At 29.9% G+C, this 12,634-nt stretch overlaps 1 long non-coding RNA gene across 1 annotated transcript; it reads left to right on the plus strand.

The window, feature by feature from the left end:
- Positions 1-11,612, plus strand: LOC116420619. The gene is made up of 2 exons (XR_004230990.1): positions 1-364; positions 11,169-11,612. It is a non-coding gene; the product is annotated as an uncharacterized LOC116420619 (long non-coding RNA).
- The last annotated feature ends 1,022 nt before the right edge of the window (positions 11,613-12,634 follow it).

The raw sequence follows: 12,634 nt of genomic DNA on the forward strand, positions 1-12,634 counted from the left end.
TTCCTCAGTTTAAGATATAGATGAGTAACAGTTTGCATCAGTGGAGAAAATAATCATAAAAATAGTAAAAGATGATTAAAATCTGTTGTTATTAGGGATTTTTTTAAAAAGGGACATTAATTCACTATTGGTAAACCTGTGCATAGGTACAACTATTATGGAAAATAATATAAAATAATGTAAGCAAAATTACAAATTTTTTCATATGATTTTATTTAATCATCTTACATTTAACTTTTTGTTCTCAGAAGGCAATTGGCAGTGACAACAATAAGAAAAAACAATCACAACATTAAGACCAGTAGCAATAACTGCAGCAGTTCATTGAGAGCAAATATTGTAAAGGGATGAAACTCTGAGAAAGGTATGTTTGAATCAGACAACCAAGCACTTAAGGCTAATTACCTATTCAATATAAGACAATGACTCTATTAGCATATGTTTGGAAAAATTAATCTTCATACTGTTTGATGCTGGCTCAATGTTTGGGGTTAAGATAATTGTAGGCAAAGATTAGAGAGTGGGGTGATGGAGGCCAGAGATTCATTTAGCAGCAGGACAAGGAGGAGAAAGGTGGAGATTCTCGACTCCAGAATCAAAAAGAGATCTTTGGCAAAAGTTCTAGCAGTTTGCCTCCTTTTTTAACTTTTCCCCCTAAAGACCAAGGACTTTTACTTATCCTCACTCTGGCTGATCCCAAGTCCTCCAGGGAGCTAGCCAGGACTTTACAAAAGACCATGTTTTTTTTGTTTTTTCCCAACCTTATTTTTTATTTTTAGCATTTAACAGTTGCTAGTACATAGTATGTGATTAATAAATACTTGTTGACTTATTGATTTTAACATAAGCATGTGAGCTCCTGGATAAATTAAGCATTCTGAAAATTCCCTAGCATCTAGGGAAACAGTATTTGTTAAGAACCATGCCTAAGTGCACTGTAAGGGGCACATCAATTCTCTGAGAGCCTCCATATCTGTGAACAAAACAGCCTTTCCTGACACAGATGTAGCTTGTGGACTGGGAAAATAAATTGGAGCCAGAGGAAAGAGGAGAGATGTCAGACAACACAACAGCCTCTCAGTGAGTAGGTCAGAGAAGAGCAACTGCCTCTCAGTCTCCTTGAATCACCATCAGCCTCTCACAAGAAGAGAATAAAGGGTCTAACAGAGGAAAAGCAAAGTTATATATTGTGTTCCCAACAGTACTGACAATTAGTAAGTTCTTAAAATTCATATTGAATTGAATTAATATTAAAAATCTGTCAATTCTAATATTCAAAACAATGATATTTATTATAAGCACATCCTATACTGATAATTGTGGAAAAGCTGAAAAATTGGTATGATTGATATGTATATGAGAAACTACTATTGTGTTATAAGGAGTGACTAATATATAGAATTCAAATGTTATCAAAAGGCATGTGTGAAGTGATTTCACAAGTATGCTGGAGTCAGCTCATACCAACTTGTGAGCGCTGTCAAATTTATAAGTATTTTCACACTGAAATTAAAAGCTACAAATTAGGGCTTGTTTTATTTGCTAATTGTCTAGACTTACATAAGTAAAAGAAAAAATGTTCATAATGAAGATTAAACTTATAACTGCAATAAACTTTTTTTTTCCCACCAGAGAGCTAATTGATAAACATTTATTAACATACCACTAAGTACAAGATTGATAAAATACAATATAAATACAACAAAATAAAAATTATATTTATATTTATATACACATATATAATCTAACAGTAGGTTGAAAGAACGAATATTGACATAGAATATACCAAAACCTTTTTTTTTTTAGAAAGAATAATCTATTTAAATACAAGATTGTGCATATTTCCCATCACAGTTGTTCTTTTGTATTCTTTTGTCTATGTTTTCTGGGAATATATGGTGGAGATGTTGTTCAGTTATGAATACTGGGGCCCTATATAATGTTTGAAAATTCGTACATACACACACACACACACACATATATATATATATATATATATATATATATGTAGGATATCTAATAAACCACTAATGACATATGTCATTAACATATGGAGTAACAAATGGACATTTTGAAAATATAATATCCACAAAATATTAGAAGAGTCAGAGGCAGATTTCTCAATAATTTTCTAGATATTTACTGAATAATATATGAAAATGAACCAGAATAGCAAAGAAAATATGGATTTATGAGATCTGCACTCCTGGAGTAAGAAATGGAGCTATCAATTATTTGAGTCAGGTTTTCTCTTTTTAAAAAATTTTCTAATCTGGGGTGCCAAAAAGACTTCATCCTCCTCTTCCTCCTCTTATAAACAGGATTAAGTATCTTTCTTCCCCTCATTTCTTCTATTGGCTAAGCAGCAGGCTCAAGGAGTAGCTCAAATCAAAGTCATTGTTAGTAGCATCCCTGTGCTGTGACATAGCATAGGATAGAAAAAATAGGAAAATCAGCAAGATGAAGAGTAGGGAGTCAGAGATGAATAGAAGAATTACTGGGGTAAAGAAGGTAAGGAGTGCAGTATCTGTGTTTAGAATCAAAATAAGAATGGAAGGGGGAAAGGGAAATGTCATGAGATATTTTACACAGCAAATGTAGGAGATGGAATTTCCTATTTGTATAAACTTCTGGGTAGATGTTTTGTTCCTAGGAGTGTTCTCATTTGAAAAAAATATATAAAATATATTGAAGGCTTTATAAACTTTGTCACAATATGTATGTGTCAGTGCATGTATATGTGTATGTTTGAGGGGAATAGATATACAAATAGATTTTATTGTTACAATTTTAAAAGGGATTCCTATTTATCTCTGGATTGGACCAAACTATTTAAGAATACCCTTTCATCTTTGATTGCTTTTGTGATTCTGATCACTGAAATATGTCTGAAAACTTAAGTATAAGAGAAATCTTAAAACTTGTTAGAAATATCTGAATGGTGAACACTATTATCGTTTGTTAACTCTGGATAATAAGCTGTGACACTAGCATTTTTAAAATAGGAAAATGAGAACCATTTCAGCAATCCCATTAGGAAATCTTAACTAATATTTCAAATATGTTCCACTCTAAAAATCTCTAATATGCCTTTAAATATGGCTCAGTGGATAGAGTCACCAACCCTGAAGTCAGAAGGACCTGAGTTCAAATATGGCCTCAGCCACTTAACACTCCCTAGATGTGTAACCCTGGAAAAGTCATATAACCCCAAATGCCTCAGGAAAAAAAAAAAAAAAAAAAAAAAAAACCTTTAATTTTTTTCTATTTTTTTTGTTATTAATAATGCTAGTATTTGCTCTAGTATGTCTTTAAGATAATAAATGAAATGTTCCAAGTCCATTTTTCCCTTAAGGAAAACTTTAGCCCTTAGAATAGACAAGGTTTTTTCTTTCATTCAAAATGCTTCTCCAACAAAGGCATTTAAAATACTTAAACAGCAAAATGTGTAGTAAAGTGATTTATATGCCTATTCAAAAATCATGATTCTCCTGACATTTAAAATATTTTGCAATTGAAACAGAAGGGAAAAAGCTAAAGCTTATATTTTTTATTAATGTCAGTTGAGATAGTCAAATGAAAATAATTGTTCTGGGTTCTCAAAAATAAAGTAGGAACCAGTATCAATAGTTCCATTGACAAGCTGACCTCTTTTACAATCAAAATTTCATGACATTGGTCAAAATTGCACTGGTTTATCTGAGTGCCTTTTTTCCATTCCCCTTATATTTTCAAGCACCTATCTGACTCTGTGAAATTACTTATTTGCCCATATTGATTCATAACTTTTAAAAATCCAGCTCATAATAGTTTCCAGGAAATCCTAAGAATAATATTTTCATCTTGAGAAAAATAGTAGCAAAAATATTTCTAAATTACCACAGTAAATAGTTGTGGGTCCTTTTATTTGGTTTTGTTAAAGCAATAAATTTGATGGTTGCAATATAAGCTAAATTTTGGAATCTGTTTTCTTTGGATAGAAATCTCTGTAACAAAGCACAATTAATTCACAAATTATTTCTCAATCAGAAAAATTCTTAATGTGTTTGGGGAATTTGATGTATAGAAGATATTCTCTCCATTAATATCTTTAATGTTAGCACCAAAATTTAAAAAAGAAGGCAATCTATTCAAATTGTATGGAATTAATATCTTTACAAAAATGTCCTGGAATGATAGGAAATCAAGATATTCCTAATTGTACAGTGTCTTGGTATAGTTGATTTCTTTCTTTAGTCTGTATTTATTTAAATTTTGATGCAAAAATAGCTAACATGGCAAAAACAAAAGGCCCTGCCCGAATGACATTTAGAGAACTATGTTTATTAACAAATTAATGTTGATCTTGAGAACATTCACATATTACATATATTCACAAATCACAAAAATAACTGAATTAAAATAATGACAATGATAAAAATGAATTCTACATATAGTAATTTTCAATTTGTTTTCCTATAAATAATCTTAATTAATTATTTTGTGTATTGTGACTTTTAGCAGATTTCATAATTCAATTGATAAAAAGTATACTATAAAATTTTATTTGTTTTTGTTGAAGTCATATTCATTTCCCCCCTCCTTCATGCACTTACCATTTAATCAATATTATGACAGAAATAATTTATTTTAATGATAAGGCTTAAATGATATTATTCAGATTAGTTTATAAAAAATAAGTAGTAACAAACCATAAGACTAAGTTGTTTGCATTATATTTTAAATATACAACCTACATGGCAAGACATCACTATGTTAAAATCATATTAATATTTCTAACTGTGGCTGATCATACCAAAAGAAATTAGGAACATTCTGCCACAGATCAGACACAAATAGTTGTTATGAACAATATCTAAATTTGTGCATTCCATATTTCTACTTAAGTTATTCAAATTTGGGACTTACAGCCAAGATGGTGCAGAGGACACACACATCAATTTAAGCTCTGTCTACCTCTCAGAATATTTTTTTCATGACAAGGCATCGGAATTAGTGCTTGACTGAAAAAACCCACAAATAATTACCAACAAAAGATATGCTCAACAGAAAATTTAATCTACAAACACAGGATGGGAGATAACCATAAATATGTAAACAGGAGAAAATATGCATTTTAAGGTTAAACTGTTTCTATCTCTAGACAGGAAAACAAAATCTAACTCTTGCCAACAGTATCTATCACTGAGGCAGACAGAGGGGGGCATTATATGTACTGAGGACTGAAGATGTGGTTGTGAATGGTTCCTAATGTGGTGACATTAAAAAAAAAAAAACAGACATTAAAGGATGAGACTCTACTGGGAAAAAGAGGAAAAGGGAGGTATAATGGGACAATTATTTCACATGAAGAAGTCCAAAAGTACTCTTACAATGGTGGTAAGGAAGGAAGGGGGATGAGCATTATATGAACCTTGATCTCATCAATTTTGACTTTAAAAGGGAATAATTTAATCATTCAGTGGGGTATAGACATTTATCTAATCCTACAAAGAAGTAGAAGGAGACAGGAAAAGTAAAAGGAGGGACAGTATAGAAGGGAGGGCAGAAATACTAGGGGAAAAGTTAAGACAAGGAGGAAAGAATTGATAAAAGATAAGGTAGTGGGTGGGTGGGTTAAAAAACACACACACACACAACTAAGAAGGGGGTGGAAAGAGAGAACAAAAGTATATACTGAGGAGAAAATAGGATGGAGGGAAATACAGAGGTGGTAATCTTAGCTGTGAATATATGAAAGGGATGAACTCTCCCATAAAACAGAAAGAAATAGCAGAGTGAATTAAAATAGAATCCTATAATATGTTGCTTACAAGAAACACATTTGACACAGAGAAACACACATATAGAATAAAGGTTAAAGGCTGGAATAGAATTTGTCATGCTTCAGTTGAAATAAAAAAAGCAGGAGTAGTAATTCTGATCTAAAATAAAGCAATAGTAAAAATAGATCTTATTAAAAAGATAAGTTGGGAAAGTATATCTTGATAAAGGATACCATAAATAGTGTAGTAGTAACAATTCTAACTATGTATTCAACAAGTGGTAGATCAAGCAAGTACCTAGAGAAAATTTTAAGCCAATTACAAGAAGAAATATACAGCAAAACTATGACAGAGAGGGACAGCAACTTTCCCTTTTCAGCATTAGACAAACCTAACTACAAGACAAACAAGAAAGAAACAAGGGAGCTTCACATAATCCTAGAAAACATTGATATAATAGATTTCTGGAGAAAATTTAATAGGGATAGAAAGGAATACATCCTTTTCTCAGGCAATACATGGCATCATCACAAAAATTGACCTTGTATTAGGGCATAAGAATTTCATAATCAAATGCAAAAATGGAGCTTTAGTAAATGCTTCCTTTTAAGACTACAATGCAATAAAAGTATATTCACTGAAGGATTAGGGAAAGATACACTAAAAACCAATGGGAATTTAAAAAGCTAATTCTAATGAATGTGTGATGCACACAACAAATCATAGAAACAATCTATTGTTTCATACAAGAAAATAACAATAATGAAACAACATACCCAGACCTAGAGGATGTAGCCAAAGCAGTATTTAGGGGAAATTTTATCTCTCTAAATATCTACATAAATAAAATAGAGAAAGAGAAGATCAATGAAACTTAATCATACAACTTAACAGTCTAGAAAAAAGAACAAACGAAAGACCCCCAATTTTATATCAAATCCTAAATCCTGAAATTCATAGAAAAGATCAAGAATTTTCTTATTTTTATTTTATTAAACTAATAAACAAAGCTAAATTTTATGAAAAAAACTAACAAAATGGATAAAACTTGGTTTAATTTGATCAAATAAAGAAAAGAAAAACAAAAAACAAATCACAAACATGAAAAATGAAAGAGATGATGGCTATTTTTTGTGGTGGCAAAGATTTGGAAAAGAGTGGATGCCCATTAATTTTGAAATGACTAAACAAATTGTAGTATATGAAGTTAATGAAATATTATTGTTATTTAGAAAATGATGAACAAGTTGATTATAGATAGTCCTGGAAAGATTAAATCAGCTGATGCTGAGTGAAAGAAGCATAAATAGGCATACATTGTACACAATAATAGCAAGAGTGTACTATGATCAACTAGGAAGGGTTTGGTTCTATTCTGTAATTTAGTGATAAAATTTTATTCCAATAGACTTTGGACACAAAATGCCATCTGCATCCAGAAAAAAAAGAAAAAAAACCTAAGAGGATGAAATGTAAATTAACACACATTATGTTTACTTTTTTCTTTTTTTTTTTTAATCTCTCCCATTTTTTTTTTCTTTTTGCTCTGATTTTCTTCTCCCAATGTGATTCATAAAACAATGTCTTTCTTTGGAAACTTTTGATAAACAATGTCACTTTGAATTATATACTCCTCCAAGAAATATGTATGCAGTGTGAATGTTGAATAAGGTGACTTCTAAACTAATTTACAGATATATGTCTTATTATGAGGAAAAAAGTGTTAGAAGTTTTGCACATGTGCTGCTAGTCACATTGGCAATTGGGAACGACGTAAAACAAGTTATCAGTTTTTATTTTCTATTTTAGCTCAAATTTTAGTAGCCTGATAAATATAAGTTTATGTAATTCCTACTGTTCAACTCCTCAAAATATAATGTAAAAGTTAAAGCCCTTTATCATCCTTGAGAAGCTAAGATTGTATGAGCAGAAGAGTAATTAGAAAGAGATACAATGGTGAGACAGAATAATCATCTGAAGGAACTAGTCTAAATTTTCTCTGTAAATCAGGAATAGCAAGGAATCTGAAAGTACAAAAGATAAATAATGTCACAGAACATATCTTTAAAATTCAGCCATTTTGTTTTATTGCTATATATAAGCATGAGATTATAGGACATCTTGAAGTTCTGAAGAAAACAAAATGTCTTTAAATATTTACTCTGACATCTAATCAGTACATAGAGCTTTATAATAGCCTTTTGCAGTCTATATGAGCCAAACGACAAGACTGGCAGGTCCTACTCAAATGTACAGGTTTCACATACGAATTTGACAATGAGCTATGTATTTATTATCAGACAACTAATTTTAAAAGTTCAAAAAAGTCCCTCAATAGCCATCAGGCAGTGTGTGTTTTTTTTAAACATGGCACCTCATCAAAAGTATACTAAATTCTTGAAGGATTACAATTTAATATTATTGCAGGAAGTTTCAATTCTGATGAAATTGTGTATTTTTAGGAATTTAAGCAAACATGAAAAATTCCACTTGAGGTAAATTATATATTTCAAAATGATACTTCAGCTGTCTTATCATCTGGCTTTCATTTAGAACAGTTTTAAAATTTCAACTCAGTCCTAGGGTGGGTTTTATGTCTTAATTACTCTTATTTTTCATATATCACTATAATTTCTATTTTGTAGAAATAGATACAAAGTTTGATATTAGAAAAAATAATGAACAAAAATAGATATGTCTATCATGTTTCATGGAGAGTTGCAATCATTTTTAATGTTAATTTATTAGCATATTTAATTTATCCATATATCAAAATACTATGGTAGACAATATAGAATTTTAATGGGCTTTCTATCTCACTACCAAAATAATGAAGCAAAGGACTGAAGGTAAATAGGGAATGACCAAAAGAAGTGATTGTTACATGAAAAAACAGAATGCCATTAGGATTATGAGATGAGAAGATAATATACATAGTCCATATAGTTCATGTTCTTCAATATTCCATAAACAACACTTTCAGTTTTTATGAGTATTATTGATTTCATGTCACCAATTCATTATATGAACCTAGAAAAGCTCAAACTATTTTAAGACTATTGTGAAATGTCAGTACTAAGAAATCTTCTAAGTTTCAATTAATCTTCCATAATTTTATCATGCAGTTATATTCTTTTCTACTTCCTGTGAATTCTATTAAAATTGTTACACAAAAGAAATATGACAAGAGACCACACTATTTTCTTTTACAGAGGTAGGAAACTACAAGTGTGAAAGATTACAGATAATATCAAACTTTTAAAATATGTTGGTGTTTTATTGAATTGTTTTCTTTTTTGTTAGAAATGTTCATTCTTTGGGTTGCTGGAAGAGCTACATTGAGAAAAATAGACTATACTAAAACAAAACATTTGGATGAAATATTATTTTAAAAAATGAAATAGCACTTTATTTTCCAAAAGCATTTCTTTTTTGTTGTTTGTTTGTTTTGTGAGGCATTGTGTGTCCAGGGTCACACAGGTAGTAAGTATAAAGTGTCTCAAGTCCTCTTAACTCTACATCTAGTGCTCTAACTACTGTGTCACCTAGCTGTCCCTTCAAAGATAGTTTTTATATTTAATCTGAAAATTATTTCTGCAGCCAAAAAAAGTAGGACTAAGCTCATTCTTAATACTGTTGTTAATTTCCTGAGCAAGTTCCCTTTTGTTTTAGGTTCATCACTCTACCCTCTCCTAGATAAGAATGACTTCTGTCTTCTTAAAATGATGGCATTAAAATTAAGCAAGCCAAGTTTCTATTGGCCGGTAACAAATCAGCAATTTTCTTAAATACTATTAAGCAAAATTATGATGAATGGCTTAAATAGTGCATACAGCACATTATGAAATAGTCTTTAAAAATCTGAGCCTCATTAGCCCACTAATTACAATTGCACACTACTATTCAAGTCAGGGCTGATCCGAACCAAGAGACTTTACTGAAGTATATATTTTCTACATTTCTCTTCAATAAATCAAGTTATTTTCATTTCTTTATATAATATTAAAGAATCATTTAAACTCACTCATCTTCTAATTGGCCCTTTATTTTATATTCAATGTTTGCAATTTGAACTGTTCCAATGAACTACCAGTTTTTATATGATTTAAAACTTTAGCAGTTACTACCAAATGAATAAGCCTGAAGGAAGCATTTTAAATACTAATTAGTAGAAAGAAAAATGTGGGAAAGAAGAAGTCTTTAAACACAATAAAATAGAAATGGTGAGCTAAACACAAGTCATTGTGGCTATTAACTGTCAAAGTGGAGACATCGAGGCAAAATACCATAAATCTGATGCCAAGTTAAATCTTTTTAAATCAAAATATTTGAGTTCTTTTTGTTGTTTATTTTGAAAGTAAACATATTAACTGTGAAGTGAATAAAAATGAAATAGAGATGATGATTCGGTAATATACATTTCCTTCTCTACTTTTTCTCATTTCCCTCCAAGAGAAACATACATTGGTCTAAATACATCTAACCTTAGTGTGGTAATCACAAGATTTATAGAAGTATATAATTTCATAGACAACCTTTAAAAAGACCTATATTCTTCTTAAAATTTGAACTATTGAAATGAACTACATATCATATGGCATATTAAATTGTGTATCAAAGATCAAATGCCAGATCAGAAGCACAACATTTATTATATTCATCCAAACTATGTATGTTTCTTTTATTCAAATTTTATTTCTAGTGTGGCACAATGAAATGAGTAATGGATTAGGAATGAGAAGAACTAATTTATCCCTGAGTAGTTCTACTAAGTTAACATTTCATAAAGTACAGACACTGTAACACCTAACTGCTTCAGAAAAAAAAAAAAAAAAAAAAAAAAAAAAAAAAAAAAAAAAAAAAAAAAAAAACTGAATAAGGTAGCAAGTTGTCTTCCAGTTTTCTTTTTATTTTATTTTTTCCAGAATATTTCCATATATTGTCTGATGGTCACCTGGAAATGACTTTAGTTTCTCATACAATAAGTTAACGAAGTACAAATTTTGACAGGCCTTGCCAAATTAGGAAGGCACGAATCATAAGATTAGCAATGAAAGTTTATTTGAATTCTAGTTAGCAAGTTCAGAGAGACTCAGTTCCATTTGCTTGACTACCAAGTAATTGATACATTTGGTATAACAACTCAGGGAACTGGCTATTGTGAGGTAGAGGGTTCATAAGCTATCTTAATTAAAGGAGTATTTGCATGGTCAAATTTCAAACTAGGTAGAAATTGAATAAACAAAAGAATATTAGTTATAATAATAATGATCATCTTTTAAAGCAATCAATGGTAATTTATAATTATCAGACATTAAATGCTTAACCCTATATAACATCACAGTTTATGTACACATATGTATCTCTAACTATTTTCATAACTTGTGTGCATTGGATTTTCAGGAGAGATACTGATGGATTCTACAGCTGTTTCAGAGTCTAGCTTCTATTAATTCAGGTAACTTTATTGGGTAAAAGTAGAGATTTTTTATTTTTCCCAAATGTTAAAATGTTTCTTATGTAATTGAGTTATATTTGCCCCCATAAAATCCATCTTTCAGTTTAAATTATAAAATATAATATATATTTAATGACTATCTAAAATATATGATTTTGTGATAAATGTTGAAAGTCATAAAAAAGATAAGTAAGAAAGTATTTGATCTCAAAAAGCTTACAATCTATTACAATCTAGAAGAAATTATAAAATAATAATCAATTGAATCAATTGATTTTGTAGGTTTATTCTTTTAAATGGTGTTTTTAAAAGTCCATTTAATAAAGAAGAAAGAGAAATGTGGATGCAACTCTGTGCAGGATAACAGGAAATTGGCTGTAATTAACTTCCCTGTTTTTGCAAAAATGGTCTCCTACAGTAATGATCTTCTACAAAACTGAGTTCCTGCAGAAATAGCCTGATGAATTAAATTCCTTTTTTTGAATGATTCTAAATAAGCCTCCTCAACAGACACAGAATTATATAATAAATTAGAATAAAAATTACTAAGGAAAATTTAAACAAAATTATGTTATTTTAGGAAAGTATAGGAGTTAATTATATGCTCACTTAAAGTGGAGGATGCTCATATTACAAAAGATAAACTTAAAAGGTGAATATGACTTTTGGATATTAAAATAAAATACTGAAAATTTTAGAAAGCAAATTGGTAAAAGTCAGTGTCTTTGGCACCAAAACAGATATTTTATAGGATGAAATTAGGAACTAACGATTTAAAGTAGATTTTAATCACTTAGAAGTGTAAACTTCCACTTTGCAAATTAGAAATTCCCGTTGCTCTGAAGGAAAACAACATATTTTACTACTGAAGAGCTAATAAAATTGATACAACAACTTTGGTAAATATCAAAGAATTCTATAAAGATACACTAGTATATGCAGTCAAAAATACTGTTTTTAATTCAAATTTAATTGTTTTAATTAAGTTTCAGACATCTCTGTCTGTAGCTTCAACATCACTTTAAATTTACTTAATTAAGAAATATTTATGCTTTTTTATTTCTGAATATCATTTTTTCAATTACATGTAAAGATAGTTTTCAATATTCATTATTATAAAATTTTGAGTTTCAAATTATTTCTCCCTCTCTTCTAAGAAGTAGCCAAAAATGGTGGAAATAATATTTGATACACATTTAATCTTCATAGTTCTTTCTCTGGATGCAGATAGCAATTCCATCTGAAGCCCTAGAATTTGTCTTGGATCACCGTTAAGAAGAAGTAAGAAATCATAGTTGTTCATATAATCTTGCTGTTGCTGTGTACAATGGATATTCTACTGACTCTGTTCACCTCACTTATCATTAGTTCATGTAAATTTTCCATGCTTTTCTGTAATCAGCCTTTGCAT

Source organism: Sarcophilus harrisii, chromosome 1 (genome assembly GCF_902635505.1).
Source record: "Sarcophilus harrisii chromosome 1, mSarHar1.11, whole genome shotgun sequence".
In the NCBI taxonomy this organism is placed as follows: domain Eukaryota; kingdom Metazoa; phylum Chordata; class Mammalia; order Dasyuromorphia; family Dasyuridae; genus Sarcophilus; species Sarcophilus harrisii.